Here is a 24,397-nt window from a genome sequence, read left to right on the forward strand (position 1 = left end):
CACTTAATTATTTTATATTCTTATTATCTAATGTATTTCATCACAAATATTCTTAAAGTAGGAATTTCTCAATGACTATATTGATTTTCTTTGAAAAAATTCAAAAGTGTTTGTTTATTTTTATAACATTTACTAAAAATGTGTTATTTGAACCAAAAGAATATGATTATTCAGATTTCCTCATACAAACATATAAGACTTTTTATACAAAGAAATTGGACAAACAAAATAACATTTGAGAGAGTCCAGACTTTTTCTCATCAATTTTATTAATGATTATCTCCCTTATATCATCACTATTTTAACATTTATTTCTATTAAGTATATAATATATTTTGTTTTATAAAACTTAGTTACAATGGCGTATTTGAGCAATTCATCTTTGATAAATATCAAGGTGGCACAATTTGCCATGTTTGATCCTGAGAATGTAGATTCACCTTGCGAAAAAACTGCGAAAGCGCCTGATTATGCTCAACCATTTTCAAAATTGTATAAACAGAGATGTTTTAATAAGTAAAAACTTGAACACTATTTCACAGAACCTGTATGTTTGTTTTTGATTTGTTTTTGATTTTTTTCTTATAAATTTAAAACTTGAACACTATTTCACAGAACCTGTATGTTTGGTTTTGATTTGTTTTTTGATTTTTTCTTATTATTTAAATATTGCATCAGTTATTTTTTTTCTTAATCAACAAAGTGATATAATAAAATTGAGCATGGACATTTGGAATGTGTCAAAGAGACAATAACCTGACCAACGAGAAGAAAACAGCCGAAGGCCACAAATGGGTCTTCAACACAGTGAGTATAATAATATCATTATATCAATTCGAGTTTTTGTTGTATTGTAAGAACCTTTGATCAAAAAACATACTAGAGGTCTGACCAATTTAATTTACTGATTGCCGCTCGTAGATCATTATTATTTATAAAAAAAGATATACTAGTGTATTGTTGAAATAACCCTTTGTTCATGTGGAAACTGTGTAATTTATGCCATTTGATATAGAAAATGCTTCACCTATACATGTCTATAGTCGTGTGTATGTTGTGTAAAGAAATACATTGTTCTTTTCAAGTATTTGTATATTAATTTTTAAGTATAGACAGTGTACATTGGCAATGAAAAGTTATTTATCATAATTGACAAAAATAAATTTAAATTTAAAATCAAATTCAACATACCTTAATTTTCTGTCTGTACTTTTGTCTTACACACGCCATTTTTCAGTTTAAAAATATCACTTTTGTTTAACAGGTATACATCATGTACATGATAGATCCCTTAAATGCAATGAACAAAATAACAATACAATATTATCTCCATAACATCTCTTATAGAGATCACTTAACTATTTTATATTCTAATTATTTAATGTGTTTCATCACAAATATTCCTTAAGTAGAAATTAACTAAAAACTGGAACACCCTTTCACAGTACCTGTATTTTTGCTTTTATTTTTGTTAGTCTTTTATTTTTGTTTGTCTTTTGTTTTATTGTTTAAATACTACATCAATGATTTTTTTCTTATTCAAAAAGTGATATAATAAAATTGTGAATGGAAATTAAGAATGTGTCAAAGAGACGAACCTGACTAAAGAGAAGAAAGAAGCCGAAGGTCACTAATGGGTCTTCAACACAGTGAGAAAAACAAAATTATTATATCAATTCACCTATACATGTCTATAGTCGTATGTGTTGAATAAAGAAGAAAAAAGTTCTCTTCAAGTACTTGTATAGTTATTTTGAAGTATAGACGGTACACAAGGGGAATGCTATGTTTTCAACACAATGATCAAAAACTAATTCAAATTTGAAATCCAATTCAACATACCTTTTTATCTCTGTATTCTTGTTTTATTCACACCACATTTCAGTTTAATACCTTTTACTTTTGCTTAACAGGTGTACATTATGGATCCATTAAATATACTGAGAAAAAAAAATATAATGCAATATTATCTCATTACATCTCTGATATAGGTCACATAATTATTTGACATTTTAATTTTTAATGTATTTCATCACAAATATTCCACAAGTAGAAATTAAGTAAAAACTGGAACAGTCTTTCAAAGTACATGTATGTTTGTTTTAATTTTTGTTTTGTTTTGTTTTGATTTTGTTTAAATAGTACATCAAGGATTTAATTTGCTGAATCAACTAAGTGATATTAAAAAAAAAAAATTGAGAATGGAAATTAAGAATGTGTCAAAGAGACGCCAACCTGATGAAAGAGACGAAAACGGCCGAAGGCCACAAATTAATCCTCAACACAGTGCAAAAAACAATAATATTATATCAATTCGAGTTTTTGTTGTATTGGAAGAACCTTTGAAAAACTCCCTTAGAAAAATTATTTAAAAAAAGAATAATTCTTACAGTTTATAATTGAAATAATCCTTTGTTCATGTGGAAATTGTGAAAATTTTGCCATCAAATATAGGAAGTGCTTCACCTATAAATTTTATTAAGTCGTGTGTGTTGTATAAAGAAAAAAACATTGTTTTTTTTCAAGTTTTCGCATAGATATTTTGAAGTATATACAGTATACATTGGCAATGACATGTTATTTATCACAATGCACAAAACTATTTCAAAATCAAAATCAACATACCTTATTTTTCTGTCTGTACTCTTGTTTTATTCACACCAATTTTCAGTTTAATACATTTTACTTTTACTTAATAGGTATGCATGGTAGTTCCATTAAATGTACTGAAAAAAATTACAATTCAATATTATCTCCATTACATCACTTATAAAGATCACTAAACTATTTAATATTTTAATTATTTAATGTATTTCATCACAGATATTCCTTATCAATGAATACATTCAAAAGTGTTTGTTTCTTTTTATCACATGTAATTAAAACGTGTTATTTTCTCTCGACAAAAATAAAAGGCTTTATATACAAAGAAATTTGACAAACATAATTACATGAGCTCTATTCTTTTGTTTTATAGTCAACGACAAATGACGGAAACCGATACAATAACTTATAGGAAATATTAAAAAAAAAATTAAAAAAAATCGGATACATTTTCTTATAAAATAAAATTTCATAACCTTCTGTTGAAATTTTGCATGAATGTTATAATTGTAAATTTACTTCTCTAAATCTGTTTTTTACTACTGCATTTACAGATACATCTTAAGTTCAATAATTTCCTCGTATAAATTATTAGAGGAAATGAACCGTACATATAAACCGATTTTCATATACTGTTTTTGTAATACATACAACCGAGAGTCTTCACCTCCAACACGTGTTCAAAATGTTTTTAACTTGTGCACAAACTTAGTTTGGGTACTTTTGTAAGGGTACTACAATAAAATTTGAACATTAACGAAATTGTGAAATTGTCTTGCTATTTATGACTAAACTTTCAACTATTAGATGCTTGCTCTCTTTTTTATCTATAAATACGGTAAGCACAACTGTCATTATTGGAAGCCTTTATCAATAGATTTATACTAATATCTTTGCATGATGCAAAGCATGACTGACTGGTGAAAACCATAAAACGCATACATGTATTTACAAAAATGTACAGAAATACCCTGGAATAATTAATGACTTTTGTAAATGGTAACACACGGCCATTATATATTTCGACATGCCTTTCGAGTATTTTGTTTTTAAACTTTTTGATGAATTGTGTTTGCTTCATGTTTAACAATCGGAAGATACAGCCTCGTACATATATGTTTTTAAATGTATGTCACAAGCTAATATATTTGGTATATTCCTTAGCAACAATATAACATTCCTTTATACTTACCTTAAACATATACTCAATAATATATTAGAAAACAAAATAATGCATCTGATTCAGTAATAATCGTCTTGTCTTTGTGTCGGTCCTTTCATAGACGTCATTTTTACTGCTCAGTTAAGAAAAATGAAATACTTGTTTTAAAATGCTTCAAGTAATGCAAGTTTCAATAGATGAGCAGTAATTTCGTTCTGATGGACCAAGTTTTGTTAATCCTATGAAATTAGAAAAAAATAGAACATGTTTGATTTATATTCTTTTATTCTTTTTTAAAATCTTAAATATGTATACTTATCAATGCTTCTATTGAATTTGATGTCAACAACACGTGCCTATCGGATTTATACTTTCATCTCCTTGATTGACGTCTGTATTTGCATGTCGCTTCCATATTTTTATAGTTTGTCTATCACAACTATATCATTTGCAACACATTGTTTTATCCTTTTGTAGCTACTTCAATGTTGTGTATCAATTTTCATTCCTCGTTGCTTAAAGAGGAATGGGTGCCATATGAATGGTAGTTGGGATCAGCGATATTGTGTGGTGTTCTATATGTGCGACTTTCACGTGTTTATCACGTGCACACAGGATGAATATTTATAAAAAAAAATGTTATGCGCACAAAAAACAGTCAGTCAGTTTTTGTTATAAAAACTGTATTGATATTACTACTGACAGACCATCAGTTAAATAGGTTTTCTATCCATCTAGTTACCAGTTCTTCGGGATTTGTGTGAATCAAATGATATGTTTATCATGTCTGTCTAGGTCTTGTTTGACATTTGACGGTATTTTCATTTATCAACTAAATGCTTATCTTGATGTGATGCTCTCAAAAAAACGTTATGAATTGATTTGGAAAAAAAGATTTCAAGAAACTTGTTTGCTGATAAGTGTTATGAGTTTCGGTATCGGTTTTCTTGTATGTAATGGTTGTTTTTTTTTTCTTTTTCGTTTTACCTAGGTTTTCACTTTTGAATTGTTAGACATTTTGCCATGTCAGTTGTTTTCTTTATAATCGTTGCAATTTTTGGTATGAGAAGTTTACCATGTTGGGGTCATATGATACCCTATAGTTTTTCTCCCCTGCTTCATTTTGTCTTTAGCGATATATGTTTCATTGCTGATCAATCATTAAACTGTTAACCAACTTATTTTTGCGAGCGATTTATTATCGCGACTTCCGCGAGTAAAAAAATAACGCGAAATTAAAATGTCGCGAATATATAAAACTTGGATCTTTCCTTAATAGATTACATGTACATCAAATATTTTAGAAAGTCGTGAAATTAAACAGCCGCGAAGTGGATTGAACTGGGTAAAATGCGAAATATAGTATCCGCGAAAATAATGTTGTTTTACAGTATACACTGATCAAGGTTATACCAGAAACACGTGTTGTAAGCACGTAAATTCTATCATTTGATTTTTGCAAGGAAGTTTTCATAATAAAAATCTGCGTATAGGGGTGCGTGTGCAGTTTTTATTCATGATAATTGTTGTAAGCCTTATTCTGTATTTAAAGGGAATGATTCAAAAGAAGCATTAATAAATTGACGAAATTTTCAATACATAGCAAAACAAACAAATCAAGAATACACTATACAGATAAAAGAAACAAATGAATCTATCAACTAGAGGCTCTAAAGAGCCTGTGTCGCTCACCTTGGTCTATGTGCATATTAAACAAAGGACGCAAATGGATTCATGACAAAATTGTATTTTGGTGATGGTGATGTGTTTGAAGTTCTTACTTTATTGAACGATTTTGCTTCTTACAATTATATCTATAATGAACTTTGCCCATTAGTAACAGAGAACTATATTTGGTAAAAATTTACATAAATTTACCAAATTAATGAAAATTGTTAAAAATTGACTATAAAGGGCAATAACTCCTTAAGGGGTCAATTGACCATTTAGGTCATGTTGACTTATTTGTAGATCTTACTTTGCTGAACATTATTGCTGTTTACAGTTTATCGCTATCTATAATAGTATTCAAGATAACCAAAAACGGCAAAATTTCTTTAAAAATTACCAATTGGAGGGCAGCAACCCAACAACCAGTTGTCCAATTCATCTGAAAAATTCAGGGCAGATAGATATTGACTTGATTAACAATTTAACTCCTTGTCAGATTTGCTTTAAATGCTTTGGTTTCATAGTTAGAAGCCAAAAACTGCATTTTACCCCTATGTTCTATTTTTAGCCGTGGCGGCCATCTTGGATGAATGGCCAGGTCATCGGACACATTTTTCAAACTAGATACCCCAAAGATGATTGTGGCCTAGTAGTTTCAGTGGAGATTTTTGTAAAAGATTACTTAGATTTATCAAAAATTGTTAAAAATTGACTATAAAGGGCAATTTCGGTCATGTTGACTTATTTGTAAATCTAATTTTGCTGAACATTATTGATTTTTACAGTTTATCTTTATTTATAATAATATTCAAGATAATAAATTTCCTCAAAATTACCAATTCAGGGGCAGCAACTCAACAACGGGTTGACCGATTCAACTGAAAATTTCAGGGCAGATAGATCTTGACCTGATAAACATTTTTATCCCATGTCAAATTCCCGAAAATCATTTGGTTTTTGAGTTATAAGCCAAAAACTGCATTTTACCCCTATGTTCTATTTTTAGCCATGGCGGCCATCTTGGTTGGTTGACCAGGTCACGCCACACATTTTTTAAACTAGGTACCCCAAAGATGATTGTGGCCAAGTTTGGATTAATTTGGCCCAGTAGTTTCAGAGGAGAAGATTTTTGTAAAAGATTACTTTAATTTACGAAAAATGGTTAAAAATTGACTATAAAGGGCAATAACTCTTAAACGGGTCAACTGACCATTTTGGTCATGTTGACTTATTTGTTGATCTTACTTTGCCGAACATTATTGCTATTTACAGTTTATCTCTATCTATAATAATATTCAAGATAATAACCAAAAACAGCAAAATTTCCTCAAAATTACCAATTCAGGGGCAGCAACCCAACAACCGATTGACCGATTCATCTGAAAATTTCAGGGCAGATAGATCTTGACCTGATAAACATTTTTACCCCGTCAGATTTGCTCTTAATGCTTTGGTTTTTTGAGTTACCCCTATGTTCTATTTTTAGCCGTGGCGGCCATCTTGGTTGGTTGACCGGGTCACGCCACACATTTTTTAAACAAGATACCCCAATGATGATTTTGGCCAAGTAGTTTCAGAGGAGAAGATTTTTGTAAAAGTTAACGACGACGGACGACGGACGACGACGGACGCCAAGTGATGAGAAAAGCTCACTTGGCCCTTTGGGCCAGGTGAGCTAAAAAGGCGGTAGGAACCTCAGATGCTCCGAAAAGGTTCCAACATCAGAAACACTCGCTATGTTGCCGATGATAAAACAAAAATCGAGTGACCAGTCAAATACACTCTTGTCATAAGGTGTTATTTCGGATTTGTTATTAGCCAAAACAAAAATTAATTAGTAATCGTAGTAAACTTTACAATTCATTCGAAATAGCAATCAATTTAGGTGTTTTCCTAAATGTCAAGCCCGCATTTTGATATATACATACCTGTATGAGGATAGTTTGCATGATTTAAATGTTTAGGTTCATATATCCGTAATCTATATGAACTGTACATTTGTGTGTTTCTCGTCAACTACAATATAGCTTTTCTTTCCAGATGTGTTCGTGGCATCATGAAAACATATCGTATTAACAAATGAATAATTGAATTAGATAGAAAAAAACACAGTCACCATTTTAAATCAAAAGATGTATTTTGGTGAAGGTTTCCACCCCGAGGGTATTACCAGCCAAGATGTCATCTCTTCTGTGTTGACATCAGTAAGAACTAATATGCTATAGTTATAAATTAACTGTTTACTAAATTTTGACTTTTTCAAAATAGTAATAATTTTCTTCCTTTGGAATAATGACCTAAACTGAATTTCCACTAACCTATCGGAGCGTACTTTATTTTTATCTTTTAACTATATCATTTGTAAATGCCGGTGTCACAAATTGGCGTATAGACCGTTGTGCCCCAGATGTACAGAGACAATTGACCGTATACGTTAGTTGTACGCCAGGTGAACGCAAATCAATCGTTAAACGTGCGTTGCATAAGTTTGAAGTACGTCGACATGCAAAGGTATACGCTTGGTGAACGCTATAACTCCAGGAAATGTTTATGCGGCACACAAATTTTCAATTAGCTCAAGCGTTTGTCTAGCGTGTACCTGTACGCTACACGCACGTAATACATATGCTACAAGCGCGTTTAAAAACGTTACAGATAAGTTTGAGAACCGTTTAAGGCACGTTGTATACGCTTCAAGATCGTTCGACTTTTACTGAAATGTATGCGGGTGTGTTTGTATCAAACACTTCATAATAAAACGTCCCAGATACGCCGAAAGCATAGATTATCGTCCTAGATACGACCGGGACGCGTTTCAAATACGTTCTAGAGTCTTTATTCCCTCGTAGCGTGCATTCCATCTACGTTAGACAAACGCAATGCCACCATACATTACTTGAACGCCCGATAAACGCTTAGGTACACGCTTCTCGTACGCCTAATACACACTTAAAGCTCGTTTTGCACTCGATACAGATATAATTGACAGGTTGAATGCATCCAATATTACTATCGTATTGGCAGCGTACATGAGTTTTTACCACGCCCGGTGTACATCGGAGCTATACACTCTTGTGTGAGGCCGGTATAAGTTTGGTCATTGCTGTATATAACTGAGGACGACTAAGTGTTTAATTTTAAGATGTAATTTGTATATCTTTTTGCAAATGGCGGATATCATGATCCGATGATTATGACGATGATGACGTTAACACAAAATTACCAAATATTCAAACCTTGCATTTTATTCTATGCATGTATTTTCTTTTTAACTTTTAAATACTACGATCATTAACATGCACGTGAATAGTATATTTTCAGCTGATAAAAAATAAGGTTGTAAATTAATTCTAAAACTTTTTTGAATTTTTTGTTACTTTTAACCTAATAGGACCTGTAAATCACCCTTCTACTATCACCCCAGATTGTTTTTGAAACATTTACTGTTAAATTTTATATTTTTACAAGCTTATTATATAAAGCCATTTTCTACTTCAACGTTTATGTCTATTTTTTTCAAAACTAATTATCTCTTTCCGTGTGAATTAAAAATGTTCTTCCGTGCATTATATTTCTAAATTGAATGACGGAAACTGATTACACGAATAGTTTCCTTTTTCACATGTACACATCTTGTTCTTCGTTAAAACGCTATTTAATACATGCATATCATAAATTGCAAACTGGTACATTTATAATAAATAAATGTCAGACTCTTGGTATAAAGTATATCAATTATAATTATCTATCATAAGTTATTATTATTGGTGCGTTATAATTCCTTTTATAAATGCCGAAGTCTTTTTTATTTATTCTTATTTTTGAGATGACCGTTTGGTCTAAGCAGTTCTACGTGGAATGTGCTTTTGGTTTTATTTATTATTGAATTATTTTTCTTGAAAATTTTGGTAGATTTTACCGGGCAATTCCGTTCTGTCCACCAATATCAAATGGACGCCATAAACTAACCACTAGTGATGAAAATGGCGTTTAAATATTACACTAAGCATCTAATAAATCTTCAAAAAAGTATGCTTGCAGAATCAATATGTTGTTTGATGTATTGATATGACAATTTCTTTAATTCCTTCCCGATTTATCCTTTTCCTGACCTGCTGATTATTTTTTCAATCAACATGTGGTTCGTTTGATATCAGCTGTTCTTTGAGCAAAATTCGATGATGACGTCTATTTTGTTTGCTTTCCGAGTAATTTCCTGTGGTGGCGTCACGAAAAAAATGACGTCACAAGAAACACATCTTTTTGCAGATCATTTGAAAATTTCTTGATTGTAGTGTACAGATTTTATTTCTTTTTTCAAATTTAAAAACACGATATAAAATCTTGATCACGCAATCATCAGGATTAACAAAAGTGAATCATATGGGTTTTGTTCTTTAATAGATGTTCTCTATTTTTTTTTATATTTGTACATAAAACTGCTTCGTAAGAGAAATTTCCGAGGATACTATTTGAAAGTAGTTTTAGTATAAACGTACTTTGACCTATAATTGTTTAACTTTTTACACATTGTGAAGTAGATGGAGAGTTGTCTTATTTGCACTTATACCACACCGTATCTCTATTTATTTTTAAGACTGTTGAGTATCATACGTGCACTTTACTAAGTAATAAAAATTTGTCTATACAAGAGTGCTGAATAAAATTCACAAGCTATGATGTTTTGCATATGAAGGTCTTACAGTAATCTTATGTTGCGAACGGTTTTTGGTCTCTGGTGAAAAGATGCTTCATAGGCAATCAGACCACACCTTTTATTTTCATTTTCATTACAAATAATCAGTATTCATACTAGCGAACATTATACATATATAGGTCGTATAATGAATTAATGATTTATTAATTCATTTATCAAAAACGGGCAAAAGATATCAAATGGATATTGAAAAGCAAATCTTTGATTATGAAAAATAAAACCAATCCGCTCCATAACTCTTCAAACTGCTACGTTGGTAAATAAAAATGACTATATAAAAGAATCAACTCACAGAAAAAAAAACCCAGCTAATAACTCAGGTGTTTAAAGTTAAAAAACAGTTCCTGCTCCATTAGTGACACCCCTATGCTACTGTTGGTTTAAATCTGTTGTTTACATATCCGGTGATATGTCATCACACAAAAATGAATTTATAAATGTCATTGTTAGACATTATTAAACTTAGACATAATTAAACGTAGTATATCAGGAGGCGTTTGATTTTTCAAAGACCTATATATCTAGTAAAAGTTTTTTCTTTCTTTCAAAGCATACTGGTATTACTATTTAACTTAAACATGTTCTTTCGAAGAGAATAAAGCGTCATTAATGATATGTCTTACCTTTTAAAGTTATTGATTTTTTTTTTAAAGATTTACATTTAATAATAAACAGTTATCAAATCAAACGCTTTGACATTATGTCCGTTAAATGAATTGCAATATTATCTAGTAATAAGCTATTAAATTCTCAATATGTTAATTACATTTATCACTGTTTGTGTAAAGCCAATGTGTGTTAGATGTTTCAAAGTACACAAGACATGCTTACCATTTTTACGAATAAATTCCAATCGCAGATACTTCTCAGTTTTATATAGAATGGTGACACGTTATATCCGTTATGTTATGTGATGAAGACGAATTGCAATCACCTCATTATATATAGATTATTTTGATGATTAATTTCCGGGTGTATAAATAACAGAAAACGGAAATATGAATGTGTTTTTTTACATCTTGTTTACCAGTTTTGTAAGTTTTTGTACATCAAACATTGATAATCAGAAGCATGATACCTTCTCTACACAATTTACTATTCAACTTTTTTAGAAAAAGGAAGCAATTAGAGTATTTCAGAATACATATTTCAAATTCTAATTCCTATGCATCTGATTAAAATCGAAAGTCTAATTAATAATATACCCATTTTGAAATATATCATTTGACGTATTACAAATCATAGATGTTACACCATCTACTAGTATGTGGTTAATTCATCTTTAATAATTGAATAATTCAGACATAAACATGGTAAATGAATAGTGGATGGTTTTGCTTGGTGATGTTCTATTATTTAGCTATTTAGTATGAACTTTTTAATAACCCTTATTTTTATAACAGGTTTTATACTTGTTTTGATTTGTATGGTTTACATTGTATTTACAAACAGTGCATCTCAAAGTATTTGCATGGAAAGATTCCGACTAATCAAGCCAAATGATTGCATATACATTCTAATATGTTATACTTTTATAAAAATAAACATTTTTTAAATTGTATGAAGGTCAATATTGCCATTTTTTCCGGTTTCTACGACAAACATGTGTGTTCCAGATAAACTAATTGAAAATGTGTGATATATTTAGTTCTAATAATGTATCCTTCTTATAAAAAACTATCAACCTGACGCACAAAGGTTAAAACCAAATAATCGGACATTTAAAAGAGTGAAATTTATGTAGGAAATAAACAGGAAGCACATGTTACATATTATTTGTAGCATTCTCCCAGCTACACCTTGTCGTCACGTGTTAATCAATAGCTAGTTGAACCATCATTGAACGTTTACACATTTCTGCAATCCTGTGGTTAACAAAAACTATAACAAACAATATATAGTATACATATTTTAGGGGCCAGCTAAAGGACACCTACGGGTGCGGGAATTCTCGCTACATTGAAGACCCATTGGTGGCCTTAGGCTGTTGTCTGCTCTATGGTCGGGTTGTTGTCGCTTTGGCACATTCCCCATTTCCTTTCTCATTTTTATAAGTTATTTATATGCTAGGGTTGATTAACAATTTTACATAGTGTGTAGACTTTTTTGTTGTTGAGGACCTTATTTTACAAATAGTGTCAATTTGTGCGTTTCTGAATTGCCCTTTCGATGGGAATTGTGCAAATCAACACATTAACATATGATATTGATACTTTTTTTCTTGTTGTTCAAATGTATTAATGTCTTGATAATAATAATAATAATAATAATAATAATAATAATAATAATAATAATAATAGTAACGTTTTTATTCAAAGTTAAACCATTAAAAAACAATAAACGAACTTACTTATTAAATATTATCATGTGCATATCACTAATAACATATTTCTTTGTATTCTGCTTTTATTTAAAAGATAGTTCCCAGGTTTTTGTTAGATTGTACCGAAGTTCTTTTTCGTCCTATTTTGCATATTACTTTTCTTTTCCAAAAGTTTCATGTAGTACAAAAGAATCTTAGGATTTCATTAACATTTTAACTGTGTTGTTTTTCCAGCCTCGTCTAAATTCTGCAAATAAAAGAAAAAAGTTTTGTTTTTTGTAATTTAGTTGTCAATGCGACAGCACCACAACAATAAGTTTAAAACAAAAACAAACTCAAAGGCAAGATCTTTATCATTTTTACACGATTATCTCCAAAATTATTCAATTATTTTTTCAACATCTGTACACTACTGTTCTCATATCTTGTACACGTATTCACTAAAACTTATTATTCGGGAAATGAGAGTCTTTGGAAATTTTATAACAGCTGATGTATGCAAAGCAGTAGATGTTTGTTCAATCGATACTACGTGCCTTTTCAGTTTTCAGTCCTGTGTTTGGCTTGTTTATATGTACATGCTATTAATTTATTAACTGCGTGTGATGTCGGATCATGAGAATACTGATAACAAGCAAATGTCATAAGATTTACCCAAGGAACCACATAAGAACCAAACATATATAGTTTGGAAGTAATATCAGGATATAACATTTGCTTAAGAAAAAAAAATAAGCTGAGTAGACTGTTTGTTTGGGATGGGGGACAAATTAATCGAATTGTAAAGTTTTGGATTGCATACTTGATTTGAAGAAGATTTTCGTTTGGTAATTTTGTCACAGTAAGACTATATTTATATCGATTCTGATTTAAAAAAAGATTAGACAATCTAGATTAAATAATCAAAATGAAATAACATTCCATTTCGGTAGACCTTAGATAAATGCGAAACATGTATTTCGTACGATGACCTATAGTTGTTAATGTCTGTGTCATTTTGGTCTTTTGTGGATAGTTGTTTCATTGGTAATCATACCACATCTTCTTTTTTATATTTAACTAACCTTTTCTACCGGTATATACAATGGATATTCTGTATTTATTTTAGGATTTGTCAGTCGGCATACGTATATGCTTAATAAAACATTACTTCAAAGTTTGTTTTAGGTTTTGGATATTTAAATGTTTTGTCCTAAAGCATTATTAAAGATACATCAACTGTCAAAATGTTCTTCTTGTGAAATGAATTTGGTACCTTGAATAAAATTGTACGCTCAAACTTCACAAAATATGCGATGCAAGTTTTGTAGTGAAGAAGGTTCACAAAAGTATGTATCTTTTGTAGTGAACTATTTTGCTCAAGGCTCATAGACGTTTTACAAGATCTACATCTCCTGGTATATTCTAATCAAATAACTTCTGACTAAAATTGACTATAACACCCACTTAAGACATTTTAGCAATCTTTTATTTCTTTTTAAATGTTAAACAAAATTTAAAGACGATTGTATGTATCTTATATTTACCTTATGTGTTGGAGTTGTGTTTCCAAGTTTTATGTGGATCTCTTTAGGTGTAATCCATGGATATGTCCCTTTAATGTGGTTCTTGTGTAAAGAGTAAAACTCATCATTGGGTATAATTGGTATTGTTCTACCAATTCTAATAGAAATGCTGTTGATCAATCCTTTAAATTTTGTCTCACTGAGAGAGTTTCCATTCTGAAAAAAATGTAAAGAATCTTTTTGTGAATGATGATATAATATAGTGCTTTAACTTTTCCTTATCCAAATATGCAGTAAAAAGCACAAATATATTCTGAACAAATAATGTGATTTGTATTTGAACTAATAAAAAGCATATACATCTTATCGTAAAATTCGGGATTGTACACATATTACATGCAGAAATAATCTCGAATCCCACTTTTTATTTCATATATGAGCATAACATATAAAGGGGAAGGGATAATGGTAATTACTTAGCCCTTGGTTTTGCAGATTTACTAAAGTTCACAATTTTTTTCTTAACTTTAGTAACAGAATATCAAATAAAATGAGATTAAAAAATTGATCATTACACACCTAGTCTATAATGGTGGTAATGATACTATGGGCTTAATGTTTTGTGTTGTATTTCATCTTAATATTTCTCCGTCTTCCCCCACCAGTAAAAAACCTGATTGCAACAAAATAGCATTATAGTGATGAAAGTTGCGTTGAAAACAGATCAATCATTTATGCTAATAAACTTGAGATTGATAATGTTCTTGATTGCCTTACCTTTGCTTCGATCATGTAGAAGTGTAAAAAAAAAATGTTTCAATTGATTTAAAATGTTTGTCGTTTTGTATTTTTGTTTCCTTCTTCTGCCATGGCAGTGTAAGTTTATTTACGACTTTGAGTTTGAATGTCCTAATGGTACCTTTCGCCTCTTTTTAAGGGTGAGGTATAATTTATTTACCAATCTACTACTGTGTGATCGCTAATTACAAGATATTATCTGTATTCTTTTGTGATGTTATTGTGAACTGTTCTTTTATGGTTGCCACACATGACAAAAGAGAAACAACTCTAATTAATATATATGGAATAGTGATTAAGCAACACGTGCTATTTATGTCTGTTTACACTTTAAACATTGCTGCTTTCAATTTTATTCGGTTTGATTATAATAATGAGCTTTGCATACATAAAGATAGTTTTATACCCAGAAGATAATATTTTGAAAATGTTACATTTCATGAACTAATTCTTTCTGTTGCTTTAATACAAGGAGTTTTTAAACATTCAATATTTCCAGGCAGATCATCATCGTGTTATATTCTTTAGAAAAAGGCCAATAATGCAAGGTAGGGGTAGAAGTTAGAGTGATCTAGGGTTATAAGAGCAGTACAGAACACTTGGTCCAATCACTACCCAATGATCCTGACATTTTTGAAATTAGACAAGATGAACTCCTCAGAATCTGTAGTAAAAGTCTTCTAAAAATGCAAACTTGAAACTGTACACTGTAATTTGTGTCTTTCTATATAATATAACTTACAACAACCCAGCATAAATCAGAGATTTACATCTTGTTAAAGTTCAAATAAAGTGTACGGTCTTATCCTCTGTATTATAGTTTGTGCTAATTTGAAAAAACAAGGATTCCACATGTTACAATAATTGATTGATTAATTGATGTTTGCTTTATGTCGAATTACAATTATTCATGCATTATCATGATGAAAACAAACATGACAAATACACAAAAAGTTGGTCTTGTAACAATATAACCCAGCGATAGACTACCAACGGATCACTCATAGATTTTCTGCAACGATTCTTAACGTGCAGTGTGTTTGCCACTCCCTCTAAACGAGGCATCGGATTTAGAGTCCCAGTTCCGATCTGTTGTGACTTCGTATTTATACATTCCACACAACTAAACAGACGCCCATCTTTGTTTTACAGCCGGTGAGAAGAAGACCACAAGTGACAATTTTTCTATTCCCTAATCACCATTGGTGTGCTTTTTAAAGCAGTTGAAATATATGACGACCCCAGTCATCCTTGGTGTTCCATGTAACAACAGTTAAAATATATGAAGACTCAATTGTGATGCTATATAAACGAGACAGTATATGTAAATGTCTATGAAATAAATGTATATTCACCATTGTCGCTGGCAGTGTATGTATGTCTGATGTAAGGGTTTTCCCCAAAATTCGCGCGCTTTTGAATGTGTACTCTGCAACAAATGACACGTAGATGGTTTACCAAAATAAGTACAAAAGTGAAATGAAATATTTTCACGAATATTTAAAAAACAAATAGTTTATCAAATGCAATTAAAGAAATGTGTCATATTCACCATGTTTACTATTTTGCAAATTCTAATAAAAAGAGGGCGCCACTTGCATTGAATACTTCCTGTGGATGACATGAAAACACTTTGTCATAAAAAAGAAAGAAGAAATTGGATTTTCATCATAGTTTCAAATTGTTTAGTTGGTAAGTAAGAACCATTTAACCATAATTTGTTATAGCATTCAATGCTTTTATCAAAATGCAAATGTAAGGTTTATGTTGGAGTTTTGGCAAAATTGGATTCAAAAGGGGGTATGGAATCAGGCTTCTAATCAATGAAGATGGTACTAGCATTCACCATGAATTACTCATTTCATGGTACTTGTTTATTTCTCACCAATCATTGATCCAAGCTCAGCTCAATTGATAGAATTAAGAACTGAATTTAAGACCTAATAATCTTAGAATTTTTAATAAATATTTGAAAGAACGGTATGGGCAACACAAAGCAGACACCAAACCCAACAAATGAAATCAGGAACAGAACTAAAACCTTTAAATTATTGAAAAACAAGACACAGATTATTACGTGTATTACTCGAACCACATATTAAGTTGACACCTAATGACAAAACCATGATTACCATTTTAAGGGAGAAATGCTGACAGGACATTGTTTCAATTCTCGAAAAACAAATATCCAGAATCAATTGCTTTAATTTAAAAGCGTTCTCCCTAATTATCCTTTCAATGTATGTTGTATCTATAAACCTTTTCATGCTAGTATCAGAAATCTAATCTCTCATTGTATTCGAAATGTACATGCTATTTAGGATGACAAAACTAAATTAAAAAACAAGAATAAAATGATACAATTTTAACTTCATAAATTCAAACTGACGGAAATACAAATTACCATAGATATTTGTGTACATGATGTAATACACAAGGTCAAAGGCTAAATGTATATATTTAAAAGGTGTCAAATCTGTCTGTAAATAATTTATTCTTGCAAACATTGAAACAATTATGATTTCACTTCATACGAAAGAGAAAAATATAACTATTTCATGTTTAACTAAACTTAAAGCATGTCTTCCATTTTTCACTTTTACGTTGAGCAAATCATATATCCATATTTATTTCGGCCCCGAATGCGGACTTCGAAAAAATAACACTTCCGTAACAAAAAAAGTTCCACTGTTATATTGGTTCTAATCAGTGTTTCACGAGACTCATGTCTTTTCATTTCACTCTATAACTTGAAATAATGGTTGTTGTGAATTGCAATTTTAATGATTGTTCTATTTCAAATTTTTATTTCCATAGTTCTTACACATATATATAGAAATTGTCTAGTGAAATAAAATAAAAGCATTGAAATGTTATGTCTTTTACGTCTTGTTTTTGCTACCTTTTACATACAGACTAAGAGTTTTAAGAGTAATATTAGAATAATGTTACACTATTGACATTTCCCCAGTTTATTCATTGAGTTATTTCTCTTTGATCATTACATATGAAAACATTCAAATCGCATCCTACAAATTACAACACTGCTTCTAGAAACAACAATAATGGAAAACACAACTGGGACAAAGTTCAACAAAGAAACTGAAAAAAACTAGTTCTTTCAGTTGTTTCATAAAGTGATATTTCTCCTTCTGGGAAAACAAATGAAACTAGCTACGTCCTAACAATTTAAAAGCTTTGTGTAATGAAATATCAGCTGTGACTCCACTGAATTAAGCAAGGAATAATTGTTAAAACAAAGAAATTTAAAAGCTTTGTGTAATGAAATATCAGCTGTGACTCCACTGAATTAAGCAAGGAATAATTGTTAAAACAAAGAAATTTAAAAGCTTTGTGTAATGAAATATCAGCTGTGACTCCACTGAATTAAGCAAGGAATAATTGTTAAAACAAAGAAATTTAAAAGCTTTGTGTAATGAAATATCAGCTGTGACGCCACTGAATTAAGCAAGGAATAATTGTTAAAACAAAGAAATTTAAAAGCTTTGTGTAATGAAATATCAGCTGTGACTCCACTGAATTAAGCAAGGAATAATTGTTAAAACAAAGAAATTTAAAAGCTTTTTGTAATGAAATATCAGCTGTGACTCCACTGAATTAAGCAAGGAATAATTGTTAAAACAAAGACATTGCAGTTACTTATCTAAAGTAGTTTATACTGGACCAGAGCACAAATCTTCGAACTACAACAAAACTTGACTTTAATCCAGGAAATACGCCTATAGTGTGTGGATAAAATAAAATACACGTATGTTAATCATGTTTTCAAATTTATAATGCTACAAATAAAATAACTTTTGTCTATGTTTTTGAGAAATAATTGTTTAAGAAAAGGAAGTTTTGGTCGGATAAGTGAATATAGATTTTAAGGATTTGAAATAACTATTCTAAACCAATTGTGTCAGGTACCTTTGAGATCAGTTATTCTTTGTATTTGTCTTCTTCAAAAGGTACAAGTTTCTAACGTAAAAGTATAAAAAGAATAATTGAATTTCTAAAACTCATTTATTTGCAAAAATCAATAATAAAGGTTAAAAAAAAACCACTTAGTAAATTACAAAATTAAACAAAAAATTAAGAACTAACGAGTAATGTTTTTATTAATTAATTCATTCGTCTTAAAAAAAAAGATGTTTTATGAATGCTAATGATAAAAATATTCACAATTGCCTGAATGATACATATACTGTCATAACAGTAATAAGTTTAAGCTGATCAAATATATTCTTACCTTTTTTGTGCGTTACAAGCTATGACCGATTATTATTTGAATTCTTATCTATGTCATAATTGATATTGAAACAACCGTTTTGATTGGATAATGCAAATTTGATGTACACACATTCAATTTGGAGATGTTTAAATACGTTTTTCATAAAAAAAAAAAAAAATTAAAAAAAAAAATATGCATATCAAAGAGAGCACCTTAATTTCTAAAACAAAGTCATTATTTGTATTGATTTAACAATAGGCCATTTGTTTCTGTTTTGTGCATCAATCATCATAACCTTTACCCCCAATCGTAGGAAAATTGAAACTGCTGGAGTTCATGTAGGAGGGAAATAACATTATAATTCTGAACATTAAACGCTATAGGTTTCCATTTTCATTTTATATGACAACTTTTATAATCAAATTGATATATGATCATTATACATACGAAATGGCTAGCATTATTAGCAAATGCTAATGCGGAAGCAAATACTCGTAATTAACTTTTAACGGGAAACACTTAACAGTCAGAAACAGTGCCAATCCCTAGAAGTACAAACAGGAAAAATTTATACACATACTTTTAATAAATTTGTTTCACATCATTTTAAAACTCCTTATTCAAATCAATAAAAACGTGCAGATTTAAGTTGTGATGTTCTCAGTACGGATTTGTCATACCTGTTGTCATTGAGAATATATAAAAAGTATTTATTATTTGTTTTATATTCTTATTATTCTTAATCATATGTCCTTTTATCATTCTAACCATTAATGTATACAATTTCCTTGATAATTTCAGTTAAAAATAAATCTAAGATACTTCAGTTAAAATTTACGCCAGGCACGCGTTTCGTCTACTCATCAGTGGCGCTCTAAACAAACAGTTGCAAAGCCAAATCAAATATTACAAAATTGAAGAGCATAAATAACCGAAAATTCCATAAAGTTGTATGCATTACGGCTAGTATAAAAATAAAAAGATGTGGTATAATAGCCGTGAGACAATTCTCCACATGAGACTAAATGACATAGAAGTTAACAACTATAGGTCACCGTACGGCCTTCAACAATGAGCAAAACCCATACAGCATAGTCAGCTAAGTCAATCTATACTTTTGGCTAGAACAACCTAATCGGTTAGAATATTTCAAACTTTTATAAACAGAAAATGAAAATAACAATTATATATCCTGTCAATACAAAAGTGTTGAGTACTGGCCAACCTGATACTAGTATTTTGTATTGCGTTCTAAAATATATTACAATGGCGTCTAAACTGTAAACCTGCTAAAGCGATTTCCCTTTTCAATTATAACATGTATAATTCGACTTGTCACATTAAAAATGTTATTTTCATTTTGGAGGCAAAGGTTATGACATGTTATCAAATATGATTTACGTGTAATCATGAAATGCATAATATTAAACCGGATTGTTCAAAAGGATATAGACATTTTATTACAAAAACGTCAATTATGTAGGGTGTTGAAATGTGGTACAGAAAGATGTTGTCCATATTCCGTTAACAAATGTATTAACAATAATACCGAACTACAAGGGGGAAATCAATTAAACCTGATATAAAACCAAACGTGGGACTACTGAGGATTCATTTATTTTCGTGGGTATCAATTTTCGTGGATTTCGGAAAACCAGCATTTTCGTGGATATTTGATTTCGTGGTTTTGTCAATCTCTGCATACAAAGCCTATATAATATGTGTTATTCGTTGAACATTTGAATTCGTGGTTCACTTGTACCCACGAAAAACACGAAAATTGGTATCCAACGAATAATTATGAATCCACAGTATATCATTCAACGGAACGACTGAAGGACAATCGTCAAATTTCAGACTACGTAAAGGCAGTGCCCGAAGAATGTTTTGCAATTTTAACTTTAAAAAAACGGATCGAAAATAACATGTTAGTGGTTGCTTCACCAGGCACGCGTTTCTCTTTCAAAAGACTCATCAGTACCTATCGTATTAAATCAATTGGAAGGCCAAAATGTGAACGACAATTGAAATATATGAACCCATAGCTTTTTGTTAATTTTTTAATCATGCAATGACACTGTTCTTCACGTTCATTTATATCGATTTCTTCATATACTGAGATATGAACAATAAGCATAATTCATGGAAATCAAGGCACTTGATGTTCAGTAGTTATCGTTTGTTGATGTGGTTCATACGTGTTTCTCGTTTCTAGTAATTTATATAGATTAGAACGTTGGTTTTCTTGTTTGAATAGTTTTACACTAGTTATTTTTGGGGCCCTTTATAGCTTGCTGTTCGGTGTGAGCCAAGGCTCCGTGTTGAAGGCCGTACTTTGACCACTGATGGTTTACTTTTACAAATTGTGACTTGAATGGAGAGTTTTCTCATTGATACTCATACAAGATCTTCTTATATCTACTTACACAGTTATTTTGTTCTACCATAAGCTATTTAATATAATACAAACTTGTTGCAAGAAATAATAAAAATTACAATAATTACTCCGTTGCGAGATCCAATATTTTAAGCCATTTTGACCTATTATGTCTTATTATTTGTTTTGTTCACACATTGTTATCAATACAATGGAATTTTATGCGACTGTCATACAAGTAAGAGGTTTTGCTAGCTATATACCATGGTTTAATCCACCATTATCTACTTAAGGGAATGCCTGTACCAAGTCAGGAATATGACAGTTGTTTTCCATTCGTTTGATGTCTTGAGCTTTTAATTCTGCTATTTGATAAATGACTTTCCGATTTGAATTTTCCTTGGAGTTCGGTATTTTTGTTATTTTACTTTTTTTGAGACAATTTTTCTACCATAATATCGTTATTGTAATATTTCCACTGTATAAATAATATCCTGTGTAATTATTTAACAAGAAGTAAAACGCATATAGTTAACGTGTCATGAAATATAAGTTCCTCATGATATAAGTTTCAAATGGAAGAAATGTCATGGACTATTATTTCCCCAGGAACAAATATTACAGTATTTGTTCCTAAAAGAGTAGATTGTTTAGAATGCTGGAACATATGTTATGGCATTGTTTATTTTACAATTTCCAAGAGAACTTCTGTTAGGTAGAACAGATATACGTGATATGTTTTTGACAATATATTAGATTGAAAGAGTTCAAAAAATAATTAAAAGATTTGTAGCAGGTAAAAACAAAAGGATACAAAATAAAGAAAATATTTTAGATACGCGTGGGAATAAACAATCTATAGTACATTGACTATAGAGAATAATAAGTTTGTAAGTGGGATTATAAAATGTCTGTCAAATGCTGTTATTATCCTCCAGAAGAAATGTTCGTGTCTTTAATTCTCACATTTGATTAGGTCTCTCCACTTTTCTGTGGAAAGTCCTATTGGTTTTCTTCTGATTATTATTATTATTAGGTCTTTCCACTTTTCAGTGGAAAAACCTATTGATTTTCTTTTGTTTTTTATTAAGTCTTTCCACTTTTCCGTGGAAAGACCTATTGTATTTGTTCTGATTATTATTAGGTCTTTCCACTTCTCCACGGAAAGACCTATTGCTTTTGTTCTGATTATTTTTTCCGCTTAATTTTTTTACTTCGCTGTTAAGTTGTTTCGTAATATGTCGCTTAGATATATGATATGGGTATGATATCGAACAGTAAATACGCTTTTGAAACTGACACCGCTTAGCCGATTATTTTCGATGTAAGAGTTATCTCTCTATTTCTAAAACTCTGCAACCGTATAAGAAACCGATAAATTTATTTTACCAAATTGCTCGTTATATCCTCGTTATATCCTCAGGATATGAAAGTTATTCCCCCTTATGCATTTGATATTTGTGATATGCATTTCTTACTAGTAAACCATAAGTGATAGAGACCTGGGATCTTTTGATTTGAGGTCCTTGGTTAAAAAAAATAGGTCAAGGTCAAAGGTCAAGGTCATATTCTAAATTTTGATCTTGTTTATTTTCGCTACTTTTCATTAACCGTACAATATTTTGATAACACCTTTGTAAGAAATTGTCATTTGTAACATGTCTTAACGCATAAATTTTGGTTGAAAGAGTGCGGAGACATTACATTGGAGTTTTCGCCCCTCTTTTATATAGAATTATGTGTATAGTGGTATAACCATACATATTAAAGACCCTTAAGGAACCTTTGATTTGATGCCCTTGGTTAATGACCTTGAAGTTATGGTCAAAGTCATAGGTAAATTTGACGTTATAGATTTCGACCTTTGCTATAAATTCATATTTATAGATCATAAAGCCATAGGACTCTGTGTATTAGGTTAGAAGCCATATGACTTTGAAAAAAAAAAACCGGAAGTGACCCGGTGTAAACTGGAAGTGGCTATTTTTGCACTTATTTCATTTAAAAGTATATAGAACAATATATTTTTGAAAGCAGTGTCAAATAAACTATCAAATAATACCGGAAGTGACATTTTTCAGACCGGAAGTAACAAATTACCTCCCTTATTTCAATTTTTTTATATAGAAACCTTATGCGCCTTTGAAATTTACCCTGCGTAACCAAATACTTTTCTTTGTAGGAGTTATCTCCCCGAACACTGTTTTCCTTGTGACTACATCTCCTCCGTAACCGTAAAAGAAAGCGACAAATTTATTTTATAAAATTGCTCGTTATATCCTTCTCATGATTTGTCCTATAACGACCGAAGCTAAATGAACACTCCATATGAGAGTTATTTCCCCTTATGCATTTGATATAAGTGATATGCATTTCTATCTTGTAAACCATAAGTAATAGAGACCTAGGCTCTTTTGATTTGAGGTCCTTGATCCAAAAATAAAAAAAATAAGGTCAAGGTCAGAGGTCAGGGTCATATTTCAAATTTTGATTTTGGCTTATTTTCAATTCTTTTCAAAAACCATATAAGATATCAACAAAATAGTTTTACTAAAATGTTAGTTGCGACATATCGAAACACAAAAATTCTGGTTGAAAGAGTACGCTAACATTAAATAGGAGTTTTCTCCCCTCTTATATTAAAAATTAGGCATAAAGCGATATAACTCTTTAACCATATATAATTAAGACCTATGGTCTTTTAATTTGAAGTCCTTGGTTTATGACTTTGAAATTGAACTCAATGTCATAGGTAAAATTGGCGTTCTAGATTTTGACCTTTGCTTTAACCTCATGTGTATACATAATAAAGCCAAATGAATTTTTGAATTACGTTGCAAGACACGTGACCATGAAAAGGTCAACCCGAAGTGACCTTGCGTAAACCGGAAGTAGCTATTTCTTGTACTTATTTAATGTAAAAGTATATTGAACAATATATTTTTGGAATCAGTATCAAGTAAACTATCAAATAAAACCCGAAATAACAATTTATCTCCCTTATTT

The 24,397-nt window shown here is 30.5% G+C and overlaps 2 long non-coding RNA genes across 4 annotated transcripts; both read right to left on the reverse strand.

The window, feature by feature from the left end:
* Positions 1-1,191: 1,191 nt before the first annotated feature.
* LOC143052380 (uncharacterized) lies at positions 1,192-11,057 on the reverse strand. 2 transcript variants are annotated; one of them, XR_012971104.1, is made up of 3 exons: positions 10,986-11,057; positions 1,843-1,940; positions 1,192-1,290 (listed from the first exon to the last, which is right to left on the reverse strand). It is a non-coding gene; the product is annotated as an uncharacterized LOC143052380 (long non-coding RNA). The 2 variants fall into 2 exon arrangements; XR_012971105.1 differs by lacking the exon at positions 10,986-11,057 and adding an exon at positions 2,626-2,735.
* Positions 11,058-12,447: 1,390 nt separating this feature from the next.
* Positions 12,448-19,078, reverse strand: LOC143051234 (uncharacterized). Of its 2 annotated transcripts, none has more exons than XR_012970665.1 (3): positions 19,033-19,078; positions 14,004-14,198; positions 12,448-12,724 (listed from the first exon to the last, which is right to left on the reverse strand). It is a non-coding gene; the product is annotated as an uncharacterized LOC143051234 (long non-coding RNA). The 2 variants fall into 2 exon arrangements; XR_012970664.1 differs by lacking the exon at positions 19,033-19,078 and adding an exon at positions 16,136-16,863.
* Between the last annotated feature and the right edge of the window lie 5,319 nt (positions 19,079-24,397).

Source organism: Mytilus galloprovincialis, chromosome 11 (genome assembly GCF_965363235.1).
Source record: "Mytilus galloprovincialis chromosome 11, xbMytGall1.hap1.1, whole genome shotgun sequence".
In the NCBI taxonomy this organism is placed as follows: Eukaryota; Metazoa; Mollusca; class Bivalvia; order Mytilida; family Mytilidae; genus Mytilus; species Mytilus galloprovincialis.